The 25,389-nt window shown below is 39.7% G+C and overlaps 2 long non-coding RNA genes across 2 annotated transcripts in view; one reads left to right on the top strand and one right to left on the bottom strand.

Annotated features, from left to right (window-relative positions):
• LOC111265050 (uncharacterized) overlaps positions 1 to 22,277 on the bottom strand; it is a 31,614-nt gene extending 9,337 nt beyond the window's left edge. The window contains exon 1 of the long non-coding RNA XR_002683245.2: positions 21,835 to 22,277. This is a non-coding gene — a long non-coding RNA (uncharacterized LOC111265050). The remainder of the gene's footprint in view (positions 1 to 21,834) is intronic.
• LOC111265052 (uncharacterized) lies at positions 12,682 to 14,161 on the top strand. The gene is made up of 2 exons (XR_002683247.2): positions 12,682 to 12,850; positions 13,012 to 14,161. It is a non-coding gene; the product is annotated as an uncharacterized LOC111265052 (long non-coding RNA).
• Positions 22,278 to 25,389: the final 3,112 nt, after the last annotated feature.

The following is a 25,389-nucleotide window of genomic DNA, read 5'->3' on the forward strand; positions in this document are numbered from 1 at the left end:
TATATGTCAGTTGACATACAAAAGGACTGCGTCAGTTCCTGTCAGCGATGAGTACTGAGTACGCATCCTCGGTACCTATTTACCGGAGGAAGTAATCAGGAACGTTTTTATCCCTGCGAGGTAAATTCCGTCCGTATCCATAGTTGCGAACAGTGCATGCTGATAGTACATAACAAATAGGGCGTGCACTCTGAGAGAGATTTCGATACTTGTAGAGTACGCGTTTTTTGTATAATGCCGCTATGCTTTTCAGCAAACACATGTATTTTCTCAAAACATGTATCGCATGCTGTCTCCAGATCGTGATTCATTATTGCTGGCTTACCTCATAAAGAGTGGTCACATGTTCCAATGTTAAGAAAGGGTCGTACAAACATTTTCGCCACACAAAAGACGCCTTTCATACACATTCGTTGAGTTCATTAGTGTTGAAATTCTGCTATCAGTAATTCAGAAACGCTGCTGTTCTTATCTACACAGTCAACCGATTTCAAGTATTCAGATTATACACTATGACTTCACTGAGAGTCGGTGTTGTTATCTAATGAAAATAACAATAACGATTATCATGGGTCATATATAAATAAAAATAATGATCCACTGGTAAAAAGTATTGTTAGTTTAGAATATCGGAAGTATTGACTAAGCAGGATCGGAACCTTACGCTATGTACAAAAAAAATAGCCAACTGTATAGTTTAGATTTATATTCCTAATTGCTTGTACCTTTCTTTGTTTTGGGCTGCGTTACAAGGATATCTAACACTTAGCAAATGTACATATTCACTGTTACTATTGTATAACATATATTGATTAGCAAGACAACACTGAAAGATATGACGAAAGAGTTGAGTAGGAGGTTTCTATGATCCGAAACGCGTAAGCTGATATTTTTCTGCACGTACTTGACGTCTACCAGCAACAAAAACGGACAACAGAAGAAGTTATACCTATCTAGTGCATTTATGTCATTGGACGAGCATTTGACAAACAGAAGAAAGTTCAAAGGAGGAGCCTTTAGCTATAAACCGTAACGAAACATGTGATAGAAAAAAAAAACATATATATAACACACAGCAGCCCGACATTTTTCGATTTGGTTCGATATGAATATGAACACTGTTTATAATGTTTGCGGTCGTCTTCTGCATCTGTAACAGAATACTCCTCGGAAAAGGGTGAAGAGCAGGAATTAAGAAAGGCCCATGAACGCTTAAGAGAAACAGCTTGATAACGGCAGCGACGCACAAAAGGAAATACATTGTCATCATCATCATCATATTGCTGGTTGAACGTGGTATCGAAGCGGCGATGGGGCTATTTTTGCCGCCTAACATTGTTAGGTGGAATGGAGCGGACCGGCCAAGCTTGTCGTGTCTATCCGTGACAGTTTGTCTTGACAGCCAACCGTATTCATGCGCCCCTCATCGTGCTCATGTTCTTGCCGAAAGCAACTAGAATTTCCTAGCTACAGTGCATGCATATATACGCAAAGCTAATTGACGATTAAATCATGTTTCCCTTACCACTTTAGGTTTCTTACCACTTTAATTTATCAACCACGCTATCCAGATAATACTATTGCTAATATAGCTACTATTATCTGCTGGACAACTGACCCAAATAATTACTTATTAATGATACGCACGATCTGAGTAAATAAGGGAAGTTATATTTGGGGGTGTCTGCGGCGAATCAATCGTTCGTAATTAAAAACAAGCAACATTAGTTGCGTTTTTGCTACCTAAACAAAATGGGTAGATAGTCTAATAATTATATTGTATTCCGTTTTTCGACTTGTGATCGCGGTGTCCGGCCGCCATGGAAACTACGGCGGCGAACGCCGTAATTTTACAGTGCATATTGATGAAGTGTACTTTTGTTCTAAAATGCTAGGTTTTACGTTTGTTCCATATGTTTAGGTTGGATGTTGAATCTCTTTGCACCAAGTGAAGCGAAAGACGAAAAGCGGTTGTTCAAAAAGGTTATTTTGGGACTTCCTATTGACGTCCTATTCGATTCATTAAATTGTACAACATTCCAAAAATGGAGTTGGAAGTCATTTTGAAGCTTTTCTGGAAAAAGACCGAGTATAATCTAAACTAGTGAAGAAATTAATGGGGTACACGGATCCAATACTGAAGCCGACTACTACTCATGGTTCGCTGCCCTCCGTTTCCAGCAATTATGGAGACGCTGAAATTCTTATTGTAGTCAATTAAAACCCACGTATGAGCTCTTGCATTTTGCAGAAAACACAGGAGCATTTCAATCGATTGTTCGAAGACGTCTAGCAAGTAACGATCGCACCAATTAAGTAGACCTCTAATTTTCAAATGATCATCAATTTTTAAATCGTGTAAGCACGGTAGAACATTTACTACAATTAAACGAAGCCAACGTTTTTCTCGCAAAAATGGTTACGGATTATGAGACATGGATAATCCATAATAATGTTGCTAAGGGCAGGCCATATTCAAAACGTAGCAGTGCTTTGTACACGAAAGCAGAATCCGGACCCACCGTAACGTGCGTTTGGTGAAACTGCAAACGAGTATTGTTCTATAAGTCCCTTTCAAGCCATCACTGTACCTAAGCACTATAAATAGTTGGACCGTTTAAGGTAATGCGCCTGAAAAGAGCGTGTGGTTACGATCAACAGTAGAGGAACGATGCGTCGTTATGACATCGCCCGGCTTCGTGCATCTCTAGTGACTATCTAAAAACTGTCGGGGTACAATTAGGATGTTTTGTTTAACCCGGCTCTTAATTTTAATTTTACCCTTTCTGATTATCACTCTTTTCATTACTTCGTAATAGAAAAAAAATTTCCCCAGTTTATCATCGACGCAGGGACCGACTTTCGGTATTCTGTTCTCCATTGGTTCCAAAAAATCTGCCTGAAAGATGGGTGAGAATCATCTCTGAAAAAGGCCAATATGTCATAGATTGAGATTGTCTCAGCATAAACATTGTTTTCATTCAAGGTTAGATAAAACCTTGCGAACTGCTGGGGCAAGCCAATGTAAACATAAATTTGAATATTTGCCAAATAATGTGCCAAAGATGTTCAAACCTGTGGCCCAAATAGTTATTTTTTTTGCACTAACAAATTATCTCTTATTTGACAATTAAAAACTAAGAATGAGGTGCCTTTTAATCACAACTGAGCTTTCTATAATTTAAGAATTCAAAGATTCAGATTAGTTGAGATCAGCGTACTGCAAAGGCATGATAATTTGCTTCCGCGAATGCTGGTACCCCCGGTGCATCATACATACACAGAGTGAATCGAACGGTTTGCGCATTTATATGTGAACCATACGATTCAAAGCATCCAGCCGGCCATAGAATCTAAAATTTTCGTAGTAGTATTTTAGCGGGATAGTAAATAAGTGTTATTTACTCGCTCGTATCGCATCAGCTTCGGCCTTTGGATTTACGTAGCACGGCGTACGTACGCGATTTCGTTCAACTATCAACGAATGTCCTAAATGACACTGGCAGACGCCAAAACATTAGAATAATAATAATAATTTATCATCCGCGCTATATTTATGCCTCTATTCCAATTCAATCTGATCCAAAACATGGTGGAAGTGCATGACTGGGTAATAAACCTTGACGTTCTGCTACTGATAGCAAGCAGTTTAAACAGAAAAGATTTCTCTGTTACCCCAACAGCTCCCATAGTCTAATTTGTTGAATCTTTTTTGAATCAGATGCTCGTCCGTAGCCCAACGAACAAAACAATGTAACATAACGTCATTATTGTACCTATATTATCTATACATTATCAACACCTTCTTCCTCAGACTACCAATATCAACACTGTTACCTACCATTACTACCAACCGTCTCTGTTCGACATTCTGTCGTTCCTGTATTGATTATTAATCTTCATTATTATAAAAATGTCTATATACCTGTGTCTATGTAACTGACGTTTGTCGGTTATTATTTACACAGATTGTGACATACGCACAGCACATGTACGCATATATATATATAGTACGTATCTTGGAATGTAAAACACATAGACCCGGACGCAGCTTGACACCAATTAACCCATTCGAAAACTTGGGCTTCAGACACGTTACATATTCCCGCTCACCCGACGACGCAACGCAAGCAGATTACACACACACACACACACATATATATATATATATATATAAAGAGAGAGAGAGTGAGAGATAAAGAGAGAGAGTCCAAGACACAGAAAACACTTACAAGAGGGTTTCGGTGATTAGATCCTACCATTACGATAAGCAACGGCAGCACCATCAGCAACCCCATAATCATTATAATTTTTTCGGTATATTCCAATTTCTGATATTATGAGAAGATTCGTGGCTCACTCCCCACTTTTCCCGTCTATTACAACTATTCCAACTATACCGTCGAGCTGACCCTTGAGATCTTATTTTCACAGTTATACATCGCTAGTACTACAAGTATCGTAATTACTTGTTTTCGGTGGCGGTCGCTATAATCTAACCATTTACCAGAATATGCCGAAGAAACGCAAAAAAGAACAACGGCTGCCTTTCTGTTCGGGTGTTGTCCATGTATTCGACATAGTAGCACTTTTGAACTTCCCGCTTCGTTTCGCAGACTCCACTTGTCCTGGTCGTGGGTGGCACCAACGACTTTGTATCATAAACGAATAGATATGCCGTGGGATCAATGTAGACGCTTAATTTTACGTTGCTGCTGGCTAATTTCTGTGTGACGTTTCGCTATGAGTTTTTCTCTCTGTGAAGACGTCAGTGCTCAGTGTAGCATCAAAAAAGGCTATCCACAACGAAAACGGTGAAAAAAGGGCTACGTAAATTAAATTCTTACCACTGTCAACGATCTAGTTTTCTCGATTACATATGTTTCATTTAAACTTGTTGGTCTCGAGTGCACAAATCTGTAAGTATAAGAACGTGTATAAGCACGTACAGGCGAAAACGCAAAGGCGACGCAATACTTATGAAACTGACGAAGAGACGGCTGTAGCTGTTCATCTTCTTTTGCTCTAGGCCAAATTAACAGATAATAGACCCGCCGTCAGCCAAACATAGGCGTTATTCCCACGTTTTTTAAAAGAGTATATTTATTACGTTCATTGGTATTATTAGTTTTGTGGACTTTATGCGAACATTGACTTGATAAAGATATAAGGTATATAGTTACAGCACACAGAAGTACGGATAGTTGTTTTTTTAGAGGGTATTATTTATTTACTATAGAGGGTATTGCATTGGATATTTTCTTTAATTTAATTTAATAAATGGACCGAAGGCTTGTAGAGTTAGGTTATAACTGTATAATATGAAGCTCCATATGATAATTTATTTAAACAAAACTTGCTTTCATCTGAGTAGAAGAGTATTAGTTCGTTAGTGTATGCTCATTGTTCAGAACCCGCAACAAAGTGAACCACTAATTGTAACGTTGTTTTATTGATAGTACCACAGCTTGTAAAAAAAAAAACTCTTCATGGCCATTGTTTATGAGTATTATCGTAAAATGGACTACGTTTTATTGCCACTAGGTTAACAGTATTTTAACAACTAGCTATCAGTTACTCTATAGCTTACCCAATGACCGTGATTCTTCAAAAGCGGTCACACGCTGCACTGCTACTTGCGCGTACGGAAAGCATGGAAATTTAACTCATTAGAATAGATGACTGAATTAGACCATAAAACTGTCGAAGGTGCACATCTTTGTCCATCAAGTGCATCTATTGCCCGTCTTGAAAATATATGGCTGCTATGTGGGATACTCGGAAAGATTTTTCTTAAGAGGTTTGCGCCTCTGGTCAGTCAAAAAGGTCTTTTCCCATTCTTTTATTTTCTTAACATTAAATTACAAAATTCGGCCTTCAACGTCTCACCTTCTCCGTGGATTCAACACCTGTAAAAACAAAAAACCCCACAGACAGATGCAAGGTCACATACCCTTGCTCATGCCCAGAGCTACTACACCGAGCTGTCTAGGTTTTGAAATCACGCTTTTCAGTCGGATGATGTCGTGCTAGATTTTTGTCAAGACGGAAATGCCATAACAATGTGCGATTCCATACTTCAGGAGAACTTCCGGCGGAAGCAGCGTTATGACTTCAATGCAAAGGTCTCTAGTCTAGGCCTATTGGTGTTACACACTGTAGGGTCCAACTCATTTTTCAGATACACCAAACAACGGTATATCACCATACTTTGCGTTGCGTAGAAGTACATTGCAGGCGTAGAAAAATAGTCCTGTTGATACGACTAAACTAAAATCTTTAAAGAGACTGCCTTCCATTTTTCGAAACGATTCTCAGGTAACTGCAAACTTGTCTCATTAATGGCCATGGCAGAAAATTACAGGCGACTAAGCAACATTTTAAGTATATAAAAATTCGTATATTTCACAGACCTAGAAGCAGACAATAATGTTGGAAAAAATGATTATGAAATTTCGTATTTAACAAATTAGAATCTCAACAATAAACGTTCGGTAAGAGTGGCCCATTGGAATGACCTACATAATCAATTATTATTCATCATAATAAGTAGCACCACTATTATATAGGTATATTGTTGACGGGGTAATTAGGTGTGGCATAGGTCCGGGCATATAGCATACTGAATTACATAACTACAAGTTAAAGCGATACATCAAAATTCCGTCTATGCAAACCTTTGGTAACTTGAACAAACGGGCGTCTTCGTGAAGTGTAAAACTTGTCAATTCGCATAGTAAACAGTTTGATTGCACACTATTTTTTTGTCCGCTTGCGTAAATTAGTTGTGCCGAATCAAGCATCCGTTCTATAATGCACACTTAACTATGAATAATTCGACATTTATCGCTGAGTAAAAGTTGTGTAGCCTAATTTATTACCTGTTCACGCGAATTTCTTGCCCTGTCGTAGAGATCAACCTGTATGAATCATAATTTTTAGAGAAAATAAGTGTCTAGTCATAAATGCTAGTCGAGCTATTATACACAATAACATCAGTTGGGACGTTAAGTTTCTGCAAGCGTTTGAAATATAGGCTGCATATAGATATATAAGCGTTTGGCGAAAGGATCTCACGATGAATGCTTATGCTGAATTAAATTTTCCACATTCTCAAAAACTGAAACAATATGACGTGTGAACTTCCTTCAACCACACATTTATGGTTCAGGCAGTTACAGGTTTAATTTTAAAATTACAGAATGCTATGGAAGGAAAAGCCTAATCTGTTAACTTCGGTGGCGGATTTCAGATTATATAAAACCTAGATAATGTTTAATTTATATAAATCGCGAACTGCCGGAAGGTTACGCTTTGCACCAAATACGTATATATATATATATATATATACAGGATAAGGCTGTCACAAATGAATCAAGACTAAAATAACCTTTAAACTAGTTGGGCTAGAATGATGATTTAATATTTCTTAAAGGTATTATTCTGTTTTATGCACACTTACATCGGCTTAGGGTCGCTATATATGTATCATTCGTCTACCATGTTGTTTATTTATGACTTCTTGAAGTGTATCGATTGAGGAATATGCTGAGGCATGCGAAGCCCCATAATCGTATAGATTTAGATCGGGAGAATAATCGAATTGAAGCCCTTACTGAATCCAGGAGGTCATTTAGGTAGGGCAATAAAATCTTTCATTTTTATCAATTAATCAAACCGTATGCTTTCACTTGCCGTGGCAACGGTTCATAAATTTTTTGAAGGGCTTGAGATAACGGATTGCAGTCATTGTTTCGTGAATAAACCTAGGCGAGAACAAGTCGCTGGTGTCCATTGAAGCTATTACCATCACCTCACGTCCGAACCCGCACAACGTTGCCACCGAACTAAATTTTTCTTCAGAGCGATGCCATTACCTTACTTAGTTCCTCTCCGACTAGCGGTAGAGATCGAACCATCTTGTATGAAAACCGTATACTCCAAGGAGGGTATTTTTTTTTTATTCGAGCTCACGCTACCCGTTTCCGAGCAACCTGAAGCCAATGCATAGACGACTCATTTTTAGTCGGCTTTCGCTTTTTCAGTATTTGGGCCATAATTTTGTAGTATGTAACATGTGAAATGGCAGTTTTTAGAGCCGGAACTCTGCTTTCGTGAACAGCTTCTTCGATTGTGGCAATTCCTTTTCATTTGGCCACTTCCTCACTGGTCTACAATACTTTAATCTCCATACTTGAAACGTTTGCACTATTCACGTACAAGATCTGCTTGCCTAATATATTCACCACTCTTCAATTAACTTCCACGCGCTTTGGCCTTCGAAGAAGCTTGGTCACTGGGCGTTGATTTTCGTGGGTAAAGAATGTTTTCCTACTGAACTTATTTCTCCTAAGGTAAACTCGAACGGTTTTTAGACTCACAAGTTCCTAAAAGTGTAAGGCGTTTACCAAGCAAATTTCGTCTGCTAGAATGGCATAGTTCAAGAGCTAGTCAGTTTTAAAGTCCACATATATACCTTTCTAAGAGGATTATATTGTTCCTACGTAAACGGTAAAATAAAACGACTGATAACTTATAAAGTGGAACACTTATCTCTGGATAAAACGAAAAAAAAAGATAATAGGAAAGCTGAACCACATCAACTGTTATATTAGGCCATTGCCATTTCAATAATGCCACTAAATGCAAGACGTTTTCTTAGACGCCCACGTTAGTGACGATCGAATCGTGTCGCACATTAAACTATGGCTGTTGCTTGGACACGTAGCAATTGAGTCAACGTCGCTGCTATTGTTTGAAGAAAAAAAAGAACAGTCATTAATAACCGGGATATTCAAAGCATAGTAATTTACTTTATATTTAAAACTTTATACATTCAAGATTACATAGATTCATTTCGAAATGACGATATAATATTCATTCTTGTACAAAGCATAATCAAATATGGTAAAAATCGCTTATCGCGGTGTCTCGATACGCTCAATCATAAGCCCGGACTACAGCTGTCGTATATTGGTACCCCTATAGATCGTCTTATATTGGAATTGCAAGATATCGACACGCGTTTCTTAAGATCGATATGAGCACGTCTTAAATAGCAGTGGCATTTACCTCAGCTCTGTATGTTTCTCTAAGCAAACGCTACAGTGCGGTAGATGATAATCGAAGATAGATCGTGCAGGTGCGTGTTATTTACGGCTCTAGCGCCAATGGCCTTAAATATTTCAACGTACCCTTCGATTCCGCAAGCTTAACACGTTTAGCAGTAATCATTGTCGCTATTTACCACAGCAATGGGAGGTGCTTCATGGGAAGATGCAATACAACAAACCAACTACTTGACAGACGACCACTACCTGCTGCTGCCGTCTATTAGGTAAAAACATGTACACTGTTTGATGCCATAAGCGATTTAGTACAAAGTTATCCTGCACAGCTGACAATACAAAATGTCAAACTCAATGCAAATATAAATGTCAAAACAAAAGTCAACTGGAAACTCTGCGTGTTCTGCGACTGCATATTTTTTAGTTACTGATTCATCCAGATTACCTAAATTAAGTAGCGAAGACATATATAGAATTGTGAAATTCGCCGTTTCGAAATAAAAACTATAATCAGAATAACGGCATCACATTGTGGCGAACAAAAACAAATCCCGTAAAGACAACCTTTATTAAGTCATCTAAATACAACTATACAAATTGCAAGTATAACAGAAAAAACGCTCCATTTTATTAGCTTGCCATCTTTCCTTGTCGCTAAGAGTCAATAGCGATTTAAAAAACTGCTAATTTTTGATTCGTTACAAATTGTTGCACCTGCATGCGTTGCAACCGTGGCTACACGCACGGCAGCCACTGGCAAGCTATTGCATAAGTTACGTTTTTCTTGTTTATACAATAGTTTTTTTATCTCAAAGTGCCAGCGAACGTGAACTTCGTTGCTTTCGAATTGTTTTTCTTTAGATAACAAGGGGTAGAGTGACTCCGCTAACGATAAAGCATGTCACGATACCCCGGGGTAACGAGTACGACGCACAGCAATAGAAACACAGGAAGACGTCAAGCATAGTGTACACGTTCGCGTCGCTTATATGTAAACGTTTCGAATTCGGCGAAAGGGTTTTTTTGTTTGTCACTGATACAGTCTATGTACGAAAGGGATTGGCCGTTTGACATATGACGTTTAGTCAAACGAAAAATAGGCTTATATGGCTTTTTTTACGAAATTCGATTTATATCACCTTAAGGAATATAACTAAATATATAGAAATACTCTACATTTGTGAGACAAAAAACATTGTAGGGAGAAACATTCTACTCTATAAAAGTTTAACTACCCTAAACAACTTATATTTAATCACGCACACTGTGTAGCAAGTGTCGATGGCTACGTTTCGATAGTGTCGTATAAATGTGTGACAACCGGACGTCTCTCTTTAGTGGCTACAAGTTTCTCTCCAATAGCCAGCAATCTACTTGAAGAAGTTTATCAACATGTTGCAGTGGGAGGGATTCTAGACGATTGGCGGTCGTCCTTGTTTTCGCTGTTATCCTTAAAGACAAAGCCAAACGGCTTAACAGCTTGTCGCACCAGGAATCCTAAGTAAAACTGCCTATATAAATAAGTGTTACAGTAGTTATTTTCTGATTATTGCCGATACGGTAACGTTTTTAGGGTTGGATTTTTCTCAGAAAGACACTACGGGCTTCGATGAGGGAAATCAGGTTTTTTTGCGTGTGCGAGCTTTTTCTGCTTTATGGTTTAAGAAAACAGTTTTATGGCTTGGTCGATTTTCCTTCGCAATCATTGTAACCTATCTTTGTAATTTTTAAAGTTACGTAATTTTGAATAACAAGGGTGTACGGCATCCTCGATGCAGTCAGACGAGTAACGTGGTCCGAGGAAACGATCTATTTTCTCTATTATCAATTTTGTTTGTCCTGCATGTATTGAATGGGTGAAAACAAAGAATGCGTTAAGTGAAGTTCTATCCGACATTGTATATGCAGACGATTTTAAAGTACATTCTATCAACGGCCATCTGCAGCAAGCTGGCTAGCGCTAATTCACGACGCGTCGGATCATCGTGCAACGATCAATACATTAGAACTGTCACCATAAAACAGTCCATGAAACTATACAATTAGTGAACCACTTTCGTACTTACGAGATTCTGCTATTTCGAATCTATATACGATAGTTTTCGGGAAACATCGATTGTGACTCATACAAGCAAGGATCCCCAGAAATTGTTGCTGGTAATTTCTTCGTCATCTACGGTTCTGTCACTTGTTTAGTTTAGAAGTATTTTCTATTGTTATTATTATTATAACTTAAATGTCCGCCTAAATCAGCTTATAGTTAGCTGCTTAAAGGGAGCAAAAACTATTAGCTGTTAGTAAGACTTGTCTACCTAGCTTTATTTCATTGATAAACTGCCGCGTAAGTTTTTTAGCCTGCAGATGATACAAGCTTATCGAGAGCGTCTATTGAATTGACCAGAAACACTGTTAATAGTATTAAGTTTGGTTTCTAGAGCACGCGTTCCCAACATTTCATCCATTGCCGACTGCGGTGACAGTGTTCCCAATGCTGTAATGCCGTATATCTAATGCAACATTCTACGCGTGCATTTCACTATGCGATCACCATGCGTTAAATCAACGATACCATTCAATACGGTCTATAGCTACCCGTGATGCGGGAATCGGTTTTCTATGTATATTCCAATACATTGTCGAACTACGATCGCTCCTCATTGACGGGTGTAATTTCGTATTTTCTGTATACACTCAACATATACGAAGACTTTTGATATTACGAGACATAATCTATTTTTGACAAAATCTCGATTAAAAGCAAAAGTCAGATAAAACAAATCGGCAAGTACGTATTGCTACCCCGAACGCAATATTTGCTAGAGCTAAACACGAAATAACCTTACACAAGAACCAGTTGGCTAGCTTTTTGCAAATTTTGTGGTAGACCACATGATTTGTTGAATTTAGTTGTAAATAACGACCCACTTTTCGCACAGTGATAGACACTTGTTTTCTATGTTGGATCGTGGTACGCAGCTAAAATAAGATAGGCATAGGTTTCGATCCGATATGAATTGCTAGCAACAACTTGTAACAAAGAGATTGATTGAAGTGGCTAAACGTAACATCCTTGATTGGAGAACTTTTATTCCGAATAATATTACTATATTTAGTGTTAAAATCTACACAATATCGCAATTTTCGACGAAAAGGTATACATATCTCGGCATACGTTACCTGCTTTGATTGGACGTAATAGAATATTTTTGCAACAACTTCTGGGTGTCTATTGCCCGTTTACTTGGTTTTGTCGTCGACGAGAAACGTGTTCCAGTTTCGCAGGACATATATAACCGCACAGGAACGAAGTAGCAGGATAAAGTATGACTCAGAAGCTTGCACCAGTAGTAATGAGCTCACTTCTAGTTTCATTAGAGTTATTGCGAAAAAATCTAAACGTTCGTCTTACCTCGGTGCGCTGTCTTAGCTCTGCAAAATCATTATGTTTCAGGCTCGGTAAACGCCCGGTCTACGTAGTTGGACCGAGTCCGTCACATTCTGTCTCCCGATAAACAAATTTTCGTCTCGTTAGGGCTTGGAAATATAATAAATACGGACAAAAAGATCAGAATTTATGCCAGTGTTTTTTTAGTAATGGAAATGTATTGCTGCGTATCTTGCAAAAGCTTCTGTAGCGTAATCCGCTAGATCCGATAGATCTATTTTGTAATAATTAGAAATATATAAATTATAATTGTTCTTCCACATGCTTTGATTGGTGCACTGCATATGCGTTTGATGTTACGAAGTGACCTTTTGGTAATCCGTTGATCATCGCTAAGGTAATCCACAACTTAATCTATTTATACCATTACGTATATTTAGTTATATCATTATATATAATATAATAATGTTTGCTTTATTTCTGTTAATACTAGTAATGGATAATGTTGGATGATTTATTTCGCCATATGTAACTGTCTGCAATTGTATTGCTTAGCAGGATAATGTTATGTGTCAAGCCTTGTCAAGTCACCCTCTTGCACTAGCCAACATCGCTATTGCACGTACGCATGGAATTGTCAATGCTAGCGACAAGGAGCAGTGGCTCTCTGCCGGAGTTGCCAAACCAAGCTCTGTTCCGAAGTTTTCGTCATGATCGATCTACTCTAGAACGAGCTGTAGGCGATGAGTCATTGGAGCGGTACTAGTTTCTATTGTCACTGCTGTTGTTCCTTCGTCTCTTTTTACTATTAAAATTTTCGCGACACTCAATTAAGCCTCAATATCTGATCTTGTATAAATGATCGATTTAATCGTCGCACCGCTGTTGCCTCCGCTTCCCTCTCCTCTCATTACGATCCCGCCACTCATCGTTGCACGTCGTCAGTGTTGCACGCAGTCAAATCAAACGACGGACCAGCGACAGACCGGCAGCAGACGACAAAGCCAGATGTTGAGACAACAGCGAGAACATGAGGGAGACGTCTGCTGATTGCGATGATGCCGATGTTAGTAATCGCAATACTATGTAGTAAACGGCAATTGTAGCAGTGATTCGATTGTCCGACCGACGTCGTACGAACTGTACAAATTGTACTTAATCGACATGTCCGCTTGAGTTTTTGTCAATATTGCTAATTTTGGTATTCGACTTCGTACAATCGACCAGCCGCTTGGTTTCCCCCGCAAAGCTCGCCCACGTGGTGGCAATTTTGACCAGCGCGTCGAACACACGCCCACAGCTTGCTACTACAAGGCTATGCGGTAGAGCAAATGTTTTAATCCATACTGTGGTATAGTACTGTTGCGGTGCTATAACTGTATAAGTATACGCACACACGTATCTGTCGACTTTGCAGCCATTAACCAACATCGCGACGCTAGAATTAGCTTGTACAGTATGTTAGCAGTGGCCAAAAAACACAATCGTTTACTATTTGCTCATTCGAAAGAAAGGACATCATGATACAGTGAATCTCCTTAAATCCGATGTGAAAACTGCTAGAAAACGTACTGTGCAATAGTGGCAGTATTAGTTGTCAAGCGGTTTGTATGTCTCTAAACCTCCGCCTACTATAGACTAGCAGTGAAAAATAATACTGCATAAAAAAATAAAAATGACCAAATTACTAACGACTTTATAAATATTATTCGCTTGAGTGTTTACTATGCACAAGCATATAGATAGATATATAATTTGACGGCCTTCGCGTTGAACTCCTTATTCTATTGGCAAAAATCGGGAATACATTTTTTTTTAAGTAGAAAATAAATAAATGAGAAAAAAAAAAAAGAAAAATAGAGTCAATTAATTTTCTGCGCTCGAACTGGTAGCAGTATATTGAAGCGGTATATTTGAGTTTGAAAAATTCGCCGTCGGTACTTTGTCATCTTGTTCCATGGGAAATTCGCGGATCCCTGGTTAAGGGAGCAAAAGGACGCATTTGCATGGCCCTTCCCTGCAGATCGGCACGCGTCGCAACCCACAGACTAACTTACTACGTCCCAGCCTTCTTGTCCGCAGAATATTACGCCAGTAACCGGCTTCTACGGTTCTGCCAATATTTATGTGTTCCCGATAATTCTAAATACCAAAACTTTGGCCGATTTTGGCAGGACTGGTTGTAATTACCCCGGGCTAGCCGAATATAATGCGTCTTTCTGGAGGATAAATCCATTGACCTTTCATCTTTCCCGCAACACTACCAACGTCGTCCGTTAAGGACTTGTTAGTTAACGCGTCGTGATCGATGCAAGTTCCTAAAAGCTGGTATACAGCGCGGCCTTACACAACTAGAGCCCCTTACTCTAATTTGCTTGCTTTGTCAACCAAACGGTTATACGCGGGCCTTGCGCATCGGTGTGCCTCCTTTCAGCACAACGAGAGCAAGTAATGGCCCCTCTTGACTCGGTGCGCTTTCAGAAGCGCATGTCAACTATTTATTGCGTATAATCCCAGACTATTTGTATCAACTCCGCGCCCAAGTCGACCCTGGCCGTTGTAATGAAACTGGATTCTTTTGTTAATTATCTAATCTCACTGTTTCTTGGACGTCTTCTGGAAGAATACGCTGAATTTGAATTTAATCAGCAGATTATTCAGAAGTTTCAGCACTAAACGGGCACGCCTTCCCGCTCATCCTATTAGCTACGAATCTGGCAAGTCGGCTTTTTCCAACGGGAAGCGTTCGTTCAGCCTCTTATCGCCTGTACCAATCTTAGAACTGAACCAACGGCGGACCACTTCTTGCAAATATCGACACCCTCGCCTTGCGACCTTGTCTGGCAGTTATTCCCTCTTGTCCATGAGCCGCTCGCACTTCCCGACCCATCGACTTTTCTCTCGTCGAATACCGTGGAGCCAACTCCCAATTAATTAGCCGGCTGTTCGATCAACTCTTTCGCAACTTTGGTCATACTGCCAGCTATTCGACTGCTGCTCCGCTGCACTGGCTCGGCTACATTGTTCACTGATAGGAATGAGCGTTTTACAGCCACTCGCAACGACGTATTTATTCATAATTTAAAATTAGATTTCATTGGTTACAATTCAAATATAAGAACATCATTTATATACAAATACTTTGCGATGTTTAATTCTTACGTGATGCGGGTCCCTGATTATTTTTCTGTGTCCATTGCCATTTATTCTGCTCGGTAAACGTTACATACACGTTACCTCGCCTCCTTTTGCATTACTCTGATTTCAAACGGCGCTCACGTAAACCGGGCTTGCGGCAGACCTCAACATGCAAGCCCTACAGCGTTTCTTGCCACAACTGTTGAAGTCTGAAGCATTTTATTGGGACAGTGCTGCTTTTCTTTAAGGGAACCGGCCACGGATGTGGTCTGCCTATTCATTTGAAACTACATTAGCCTTCGGGTAGTTTTTCGAATTCGACCTCTTCTACCTATACATTTCTGATTAGGTCTCAAAAATCTGACGTAAGTGCTGTGTTACGTAGTTTAAGAAACAATGATTGTCGATTATAGGCGCAATCCAATTCAGCTTGCAAATACTTAAGTATGATAATAGCTAGGTACATAGTGTTGAATAAATTGCGACATACCGTTTCAGACATACAATCTTAAATGGAATGTCGGAAAGCCTCAAATCTGTGAGCTATGGCCAGATTATCTAATTAAGTGTTGTAAACAAGCATCTCATGGGTGGCTACATCGTCTCGAAGCGAAAAGTTCACCAGCAAATGCTAAAAAAAATTATAGGAATACAGTTATCAGAATAGGTCCAACAAAAATTGGTTGACCGGCTGCGTGCGTGTGCATGCAACATACATTTACGTTCTGCTCGCTAGAATTCTCAGTCATCATAAACTACTACTATGTGCTTGATCTTAGCTACTGAAAATGACTCGATTTGGCAGAAATACGACTTCTTCTGGGGGGGCTTAAAAGGGGGTAACCATGTTAATTAAATACGATTCCGTGTCATACGGCTTAACTCGCGAGTTCATCAAGCCTTTCCGCATGCAGATACAAAAAAGACCACGTTTTCTCTTTTAAAGTAAACGTTTCAGAAACACATTGTGATAGGTGTACCATTAGCAGATAAAGCTGATAATAAGATGAACATAACCAAAACGCGAGAGCAAGTTACCCCTAGGGGGCACCTGTATCCTCTCATTTGCCCTTTTCAACAAACGGCAAGCCGTTGTCGTAATTCATCATGAGTCATTCCTTTATCGTCGTATAATTCTACTAAATATAACGTCCGTTCGCTGCTAGCTCAAACGAAGGATATACTCGCTTCCACAGTAATACCGAACATATTCTACAGCAACTGATTCGATAATACCGAAGGAAGAATTGTAAAGTAAAAAAAAAAAATTATATAAATTCAAACCAATACTGAGGTGTTAGGCGAGAGCGAATCATTGTAAGAACGATATTATAATTATTCGATCAGGTTCATACTATTTAGACGCTTGACATATGTTTGATGACTTCAATTACCAGATGCAAACCTGTATTTCAATGCTTCGATTCACTTGAGAAGTTGGATTTTCGCGAGATTTGTCCTTTTTTAATTCCTTAAGGAAAGTAGGTTCCTCAGAACAAACCTCTCCTTAACGTACTGCTCCGTCTATTAAAATCACCAGCTGCTATACTGAAAAGCCTAGGTCATTGTTCTTTTGTCCGCTTAGTAGAATAGAACATAGATAAATAGAGAGTACGCTCGTCCACAATACGCGATACCTGGTCCACTGCATCCTGGTGTTTCTGGGGCCTGCGATGTTCCCTGTGCCTTGAAGAGTGTCTTTTTCTTTCTTAGCAGTACCTTACTATGTGCTTTCGCTGCTAGCTCTCATGGATGAACTAACGATAAACAGCAATGAACTTTGACAATACGCACATTGCCGTCCCTTCGTGCACATAGACGTATGCACATACGCTGCTCTGTATCTGACGCACTTATATTTTTGCGAATAGCCGAATTATAGGTACGTATAGGCGAATATCGGGGGAATCGATCTATGGGAAGACCCGGTCCACAAACAAGCTAGACAATTTAACTGACGATAACGATACACGTGGCATGAACAGCTCGAAATAAGATTGAACCATCGATGCATAGCGGATTGTCTATCTCTGAGTCGTTTCTCCTCGTCTAGCATAAACAAGCCGGGAAGGCGGATGCCATCGCTGCTGTAGATTTCGCTCGCGCGTGCAGAGACGCGTAATATCAGCTAACATTAAGCCTAAGCTGGACAAATAACTTAAAGTTAATAAATCGCTATAGATGATATTTGAATGAATGGATTAGCTGAATCTATCCGCGAGAGCGTACTTCCGTGCAGTATAGACTGGGCAACCATTATCGGCCAGTCAATTCATATTGTAGTTTGAAACGATACAGACCAAAGCGACGGCATAAAGATACTTTTTACATGTACTCCAATATTTTAAAACTGACGCCAGTAGAAAGTAAATGCAAATCTGATACGTGAAATAACGCAGTCCTACTACAATGTAAATTTCCTACAAATTCAATTCGAACTACCGTATGATAAAATGCCATATAGAAAGAAACAGACTACATATTAGCATCCATCGTCCATTAGCGGAAGCCAAAAGACAATGGACATGAAGCTCGTGCTACCGTTTCTTCGAATTGTTGTACATTTAACCGGTGCTTAATAATTGCTTAGACAATATGGTGGTGAAAAGATCACAACTCATGAGTCAGATCCTGACTACCAGCAACAAAGCATTTGATTATCATGGATGAACACACGTCAGCAGCACTTGTGATCTCACAAAAAACGTCACGGAGCACACGTGTCGTGATTACTGGTAGCGTACAATTGATAGCAATTTTTTTCCAGCATGAGTTCCAATTTTTTTCCAGTATTTCTTCAATCTTTGAGGATAATCCGATGTTCAAGTTGTTTCATCAGGTTGTTGGATCAAAGCCCAACTGTTTAGCTAGTCACCAATAGACGAGCTGTTCGATGAGTCACGACAACGGTAGGGCGCGCTTCGTTTCCCCATTCGCTCTTTCTCTCTTGAGCCTTTCAGTCAAATAGATTGACGCGCTTATGCGTAATATAAACATGTATACGCCTTCAGAAGTGGCGCGATAACCTCATCGACGATCACAGTTGAAAATCGCTACATACAACTATCATTAAACCACTGTTGACTAACGGGCTAGAAAGGGGACATGGCCAGATGGAACTATCCGGAGGACAGAAAACCTCTTCCGCAACAAGCGCAAGTAACCGTCGAACAGACATCAAACAAGCGAGCTGTGCACAGACAAGATGAAAATTATTGTTTTTCCAGCTGGTCGCGTTGCTTCGCTCTGCTTGCAGGCAGAAACGATAGCTGAATATCGGCCGCTGCCGGCCGGTTCGTCCGTTATCCGCCTATGTGCCTAATGAGCGAAAGTGGCGTCCGTTTTGTAGCGAGAATCTCCACAGAACGTCCTCCGTTTCGGTGGCGCTAACAGCAAAGGACAAACGGCAGCATCGGAACTGGAACCGCACTTTTCGCCTGGTAGACTCTGTTCAACTGGGGTTTGTTTCGCTTGAAGAGAGAGGGCCCAATCGACGGATGTGAACCATTATGGGCTTGGTCAATAGCAAATGAGATCAACTGAAACTGGAAAATGACAAGCAGACTGCTCGCATTTCCTGACAAATTTCAAAAGATTGCCAACAGTCACCAGTTAGTCTAGCCACTTCGATACTACAGTGTGTCGTCTAAATGTATAGTGACAAGCTTGCCTTTGGCAAAAGCGGAATTCACCGCACTGTATTACAACGTCGCCTTTCGTTTCCGTTCACTTCAGTCACGATCCAGGGGATACAGTGGACTATGTTGCGTGAACGGGCTCATGCTGTTACGTGTAGTTTGACTCGTTTAATGCATGTAAACGTGTTCAACAGACCTGTATAGTCTATGCCATAAGATAATAACCGAAATTGTTCCGGTACGTTAAAACGATTTGCGATTATCAGCATAGGCACGTGTACTAAAATCCAATGTTTGTACCGGGTACACTCTTGCTAGCTCAATGTGCCAACATAAACTATATTTTTGAAGATCTCTATGGCTCATTTTCTGGAATAATGCATGGAAATCACGTGCGACCTAATACGCTTGTTTGCGAGCGATTCAAACCACACGGAACTACCGATGTTCCTGTGATAAGGGCTGTTCGCATGTTATAAACAAACTATTGTGACTCGAATTCGGTTCTTGATAACACATTTGTGGTCAAATATTTTTGCTCACTATTAAATTTCTATCCGTACCCGAATAAGTTGTCACAAGCCGAACTGACATAAAATACGTTACGTGATACCGAAATCTTACTTTCAACACCAGACGAAGCGTGTCTACGTTCAGCTTCGGACTTGGATCACTTCATTTATCCCTAAGTCTAACACATTGCCACAGCATGATTACAAGACCACTACTTACAAGGCATGAGTGTGTTGTTATTGGCATAGTAACACGTTGCAATATACCTATATCAGCAAATTTGAATCACTGAACCCGATATTATGGCAAAAAGATACTAATTGAAAGAAATCGAGCTAAATTGCAGATTCTTGCGAATTCGTGAATTATTCATGCTAAAGCATGCCGCGATGTCTATGTACATGTTTGAGTGTTACGTGCCTCTGTGCATGTGTACCTGAGAACGCTGCGTAAAAACCGAGCACAAGAGAAATACGGCACCGCACCATTGTTGACATCGCGTAACTATTCTTCGTTTCATTATTAAAAATGGAAAATCGAACAAGTACACAGCCACCTGTACAGACGCCTCTGTGGCTGAATAGACCTCACACGAGGCCGCACAGGTACGATCCTTTCAGTGAACGGTTAAAATAGATCTGTAAACACTCGTGAAGTATGCGTACTTGCCTACGCATTTATTTACCATATCTGTATGTGTGCTATTTATAATAGCATAGTAGAAAAATGGAGTGGTTCATTAGCGACAATAACAAAAAACAGAATAGCGATGAATAATATCGATGTGACCTGGATGATTAAACATCAGGTCTCAGGCCCGTCTGCGGCCACATGATACTGTATAACGTAGCTGCGGAAATCCTGCATACCTGAATAGAACTGATGTCGGGTACTGCCAATCCGATTTGATAGGTTTCGGTAACCATCTACCTATCGCATCCTATGTCCGTTCGGCTTTTGACAACTTATTCTGATAGGGGCAGAAATTTAAGGGTGAGCGAAGGATTTTCCTTCCATCTGAAATTTATTACCAGGACCCTAGCTAAATCATGACCAATGTGTTTTTAACTAGACACAAATTCTATTGGCGAGGGTTGGGTTCAGTAAAGCTTCTGTTCCATGAGAGCGGTTGATCTTCTTAAGTTTTGAAAAGAACAAGACGTTAAAAGTTTACCAGTGAACCTACAGAAAAACGCAATAACAGCAGTCTCTATATCTATCATTGTGAGTTCATATGTCAAGATTATTTGATATCTGAAAACTTTGTGTATAATTTCAATTATGATTTTATGGAAAGTGTGATATTATTTTCAAGAGCGACTAGAAATATGTGTACAGAGCAAAGCCATAATTAAATGAGATTCAGCCTCTCCGTGAAAATTATAAGGATTATATGATTACCTCGACAAAAATCTTGCGGACAATAAAAAATACTAGTACATAATTAGGCAAAACCCATACACACACCTACGCTATCGTACCGTAGAAAAAAAAGCAGTCGATTTTAACTTCTTTCTAATTATGAATTAACTGACAGTAGTCACGTCTAATTATCCGAAACCGGTGACAGTGTCTTTTGCCTGTTGTGCTACTGTTGATTTCAGTCGCATGCCTCAACAACCCCTCATTGTACAACACGAGTCTGTCAATTTCGAAGATGTAGAAACGTTAGCGGCTGCACTTGCACTTAAATGAGATTTGTATGCTTTTACTCGATCGTATAGGCATTCGGGAATCATACTTTCTCGTTGCCCAAATCGGCTATGCCAGCGGCGGCGTACCGTTTAAAAATCAGGGGACCTTTTTTTTTTTGATATACCAATACCCGACATGGCAATTGTACTTGACTCGTAAATGATGCACGCGTACAGCACGCGTCATTTCGCGATTCTCACTCTGAATGACGACGACGAAATTTGTAGAAATTTCAACGACCATTTTAATCGATAGGTAAACTGCAGTGGGCTTTCTAGCCCTATAGAAGAAAAAAAAACTTCGGTTAAAAACTTGATCGGCATCATTATTGCACTATATAAGACTACGTTCTTGAAAAGCTGAAATAATGATGACTTTAATAATATTTTCAACCTACTTCGTTTTGTCCAGTTGTTGTTTAGAAGAAACGAGTGGTGTCCTAAAAGAAAGTTCCCAAATGCTCACAAAGCTGATATCCGTTAAGGGAAACTGTATCACATGTAGATATCCTTCAAGTTCTAAATGTTTTTAGCACCGTCACTCTTTTATATATCCACGAACAACAACAGGTAAAATTTAGGCAAAAACACTACAACTCTAGTATTGAGCGTCATGGTTGCTCGATAGCAATGCCGTATCCAAAAATTACCAACACAAAGTCGATCAAATCGAGTACTCCTATTTGAGCACTATGAAGAAAGTAGCGATTTTTTATTCAAGCCACATTAGATCATAGGAAACAATTGTAACACTGACCAAAGATTACACGCGTATGACTACAGATGATCACACGAACTATCGAACTGCCGCCGATCCCACAAACCTGTCTGCGCGAGCTAACGGCCCTTGAGTCAACCTCGGAGCTGGTGCACGTGGCGATAAGGGAGAGGGTCGCCGCGCTAGTGGCGCCAGCAGGCGGCAAAATTACAAAGCATTTTTTTGGTTGCTGCTGTTACTTTCTGTTTGCTGTTAGAATTTTTTTGGGCGGCAATAGAAATGCTGGACAGATAATTAAGTTAACGATGCGGGGAGCCTACACGATTCGGGGTGAAATTGGTGAAAAATTTGGTTTTTCTTAATTGTTTACAAAACTGTACAGAGTTGTGCGCGATTTTCCATTAGAGAAAACGGATTCTTTAACTGTTTAATCCTGTACTCTGGAATCACTTGAAAATTACTACTTGCAGGCCATAACTTCAACATAAGAAATAACTCCAACGTGACAGAATTCACTTACTCATAGTATGGGTATAATATATCTACGCAGATAACGCTAACCACTATTCGGCACTCGAGTCACATCATGCCGTTGAGTTTCATAAACGTAAAATTAAAAGTTCCATAGTAATATTACCGACTTTTGTTGCTTAGAAGAACGTTACATTGAAACGGATAGTTGCTAAGCGATAAATATCGTGAAATGGCTATACAGTCACGACACTAAGCACTATAATATAGTGCATGTGTTCGATGACGATGCAAGTATTTAGAACAATGCAACGATAAGTTCAGCCCTGATGTTTGTGTGAATTGAACCAGGGAAAAAAGTTTGCCCTTATCAAGAACAGTGAAATCATGAAAAGCCACGCAGTGTGAACAAGCTTTGAAAATGCTGCTTGCAGTTAAAAATCAATGTAGATCGGTGCCCAAAAATTGTCAGAAAAACGCTGTTTAATCCCAAGTTAGATCTCATGCAGTGCCATTGGATTTCTAAGTGCAACGTCCCTACAGGCTTTCTATAGTAGCACATTCAATTATTCGGTCATAAAAATAACGTAATACTCCTGTTTTAATTGAACATGGAATGGAAACGGTTGGTACACAGCGTATGTGTTCTAGCAGACCCGTCCACGTTACTAGTATAGCCGAGTCGAACTACATTCTCAATCATTCAGCCGAATTTTAGCTACACTTGGTTAGAGGTGATAGATGAGAGGTTTCGAAAGATGGCCCATAGCTGAATTTGTTATTACTGTATGCATTTACCCAGGCTCAAAGCTTAATACGCCCAATGTCCAAGTGGATGATTAGCAGCAGAGCAACAACGAGAAAAGGTCGCCTAAACAAGAAAACAATATAAGTAAATCCATGCTGTACACGCTGACGATTTACGACCCAGATGCAGATGGACGCAAGCAGTCCACTGTTCATCCCTGAATAGGCCTATTGATCAGCTAAGCCTCAAAATATAATCTTTGTCCTTTGCCTGTGGCATGAAGCTGAGAGTCGAGTACGGTGTTGCAGCCAGCAGTAACGTAAATCGAAAAGACAAGTAACTTTAAATACCGGATAGACAGGAGCTTGCCCGTTGGCAAGCCTACCACAGCAGACGAAGCAACTTACTTATGTATGCATAGTGTCGCAGCAGATCGCGAAACAGACTACACCACTGTCGTACCCAATAACGGGACATTTTTCTGATTCATCAAAATACGAAGAATCAATTGATTCATTTTACAAAACACGTACTCACGTCGTAGAACTCTTGTCTCTTTCAAAAGAAGAGCCTTTTACATAAGTGAATGGATAAATCAATGTATACTCACATGAATGAACACCTGTTAATTGTACCGTGCGTCTGTAGGTGACGCTTTTTGTGAGCGTATTTGCATTCAACGGCTGTCAAATGTACGGCGTATGCGAATAAAGATGTTTGTTTATAGTGCAACAATTATAGCGGCGTTGATCGTAACGTTCTCAATGCCCTCTTCCTCACAGGCACAGCAAATACTTTTTACGTATATGTATTTCAAGTAGACATCACGCTTTTCCGCCTTTCGTAAACGAATTAAATTAGATTTCTTAGAGGAACGTAACAAGGACGTATAAATACACACATACGAAGCGACAAAGCTGATCCACGGCGAGTCCGAAAAATAGATGGACCGCGAGGCCATTATCACTTTCTTCTTGTTAGTTTGTCTAACATAGTGTTTGGTTATTGCAGTGTAGTGGATGCAGTGACACTGGCCGCAGCAGCGAGCCAAGCAAAAATCAAAAGTGTCACTTCATTGTTCAGCAAAGTAAAATGGCTTTCTGTGTACCGCCATTTTAGAAAAATATAAATTAGCAAGTCTACACCTGCGGATATACATTCCCACACTGAACCAAGTCACATATCGTTTGTCGATATAAAGACCTTCTGCCTGTGATACAAGACGACTAGTTAACCGTTGTTCTTGCCTTTCATGTTATTATATCCTATTTATACTATTATTCCTTTCTTTTTAGTTATTCAGAAGTCCAATGCTGCGTTGTTTAGCTGTTTTAGAAGAACATGTAGTGGAATGGCATTCAAAATTCGTTATTCAATACCTTCTCGAGGGAAGAACAGTTCACAAAAAAACACTGACTACCATATATATATATATATATATATACATATACACTTATATTTGTTACAGTGTAGTACGTAAAATGAAGGTGAGAGGTAGTTCAGTGTCACGACTTAATTCAACAAATGTATCCGTGTTAGGTCTAGTGTTTTTCCAATATGTATAGAATATTTGGGTTCTGTTCGAAATGTGCAAAACTACTATCGTACAACAGAAGTTTCGAGCAGTAATGCGATGAACATGTAGAAATCTTAGATATTGATTTGTCTAATTCGATAACAGTTCATACGACCCCATATATATCGTGTCGATATGTGTGTCAACAATATAAACAAACGTTTTGGCAAGCTCGCTGGACTGTTTCTTTAGGTTGTTTTGTTTTTGTATAGGGACGTTGCTAATGGCGAGTGCATTTGTCTAATAGCAAGCAAGATAAATATTCAACTTTGAAGACACAGCGTATTTCCAATGACTGTTCACGGTGATAAACCGTAAAGCATTTTGTATTCTTCATATGCACGGTCAATAGCAGCTTACGTAGATACGTCACCTACTACAGGAGCGTCTGGGTTTGTATTCAGCGATGTTACGACCGCCGTAATGGCAACACACAGCGA

The sequence above is a fragment of the Varroa jacobsoni genome, unplaced genomic scaffold, assembly GCF_002532875.2.
Source record: "Varroa jacobsoni isolate VJ856 unplaced genomic scaffold, vjacob_1.0 scaffold_926, whole genome shotgun sequence".
Classification (NCBI taxonomy): Eukaryota; Metazoa; Arthropoda; class Arachnida; order Mesostigmata; family Varroidae; genus Varroa; species Varroa jacobsoni.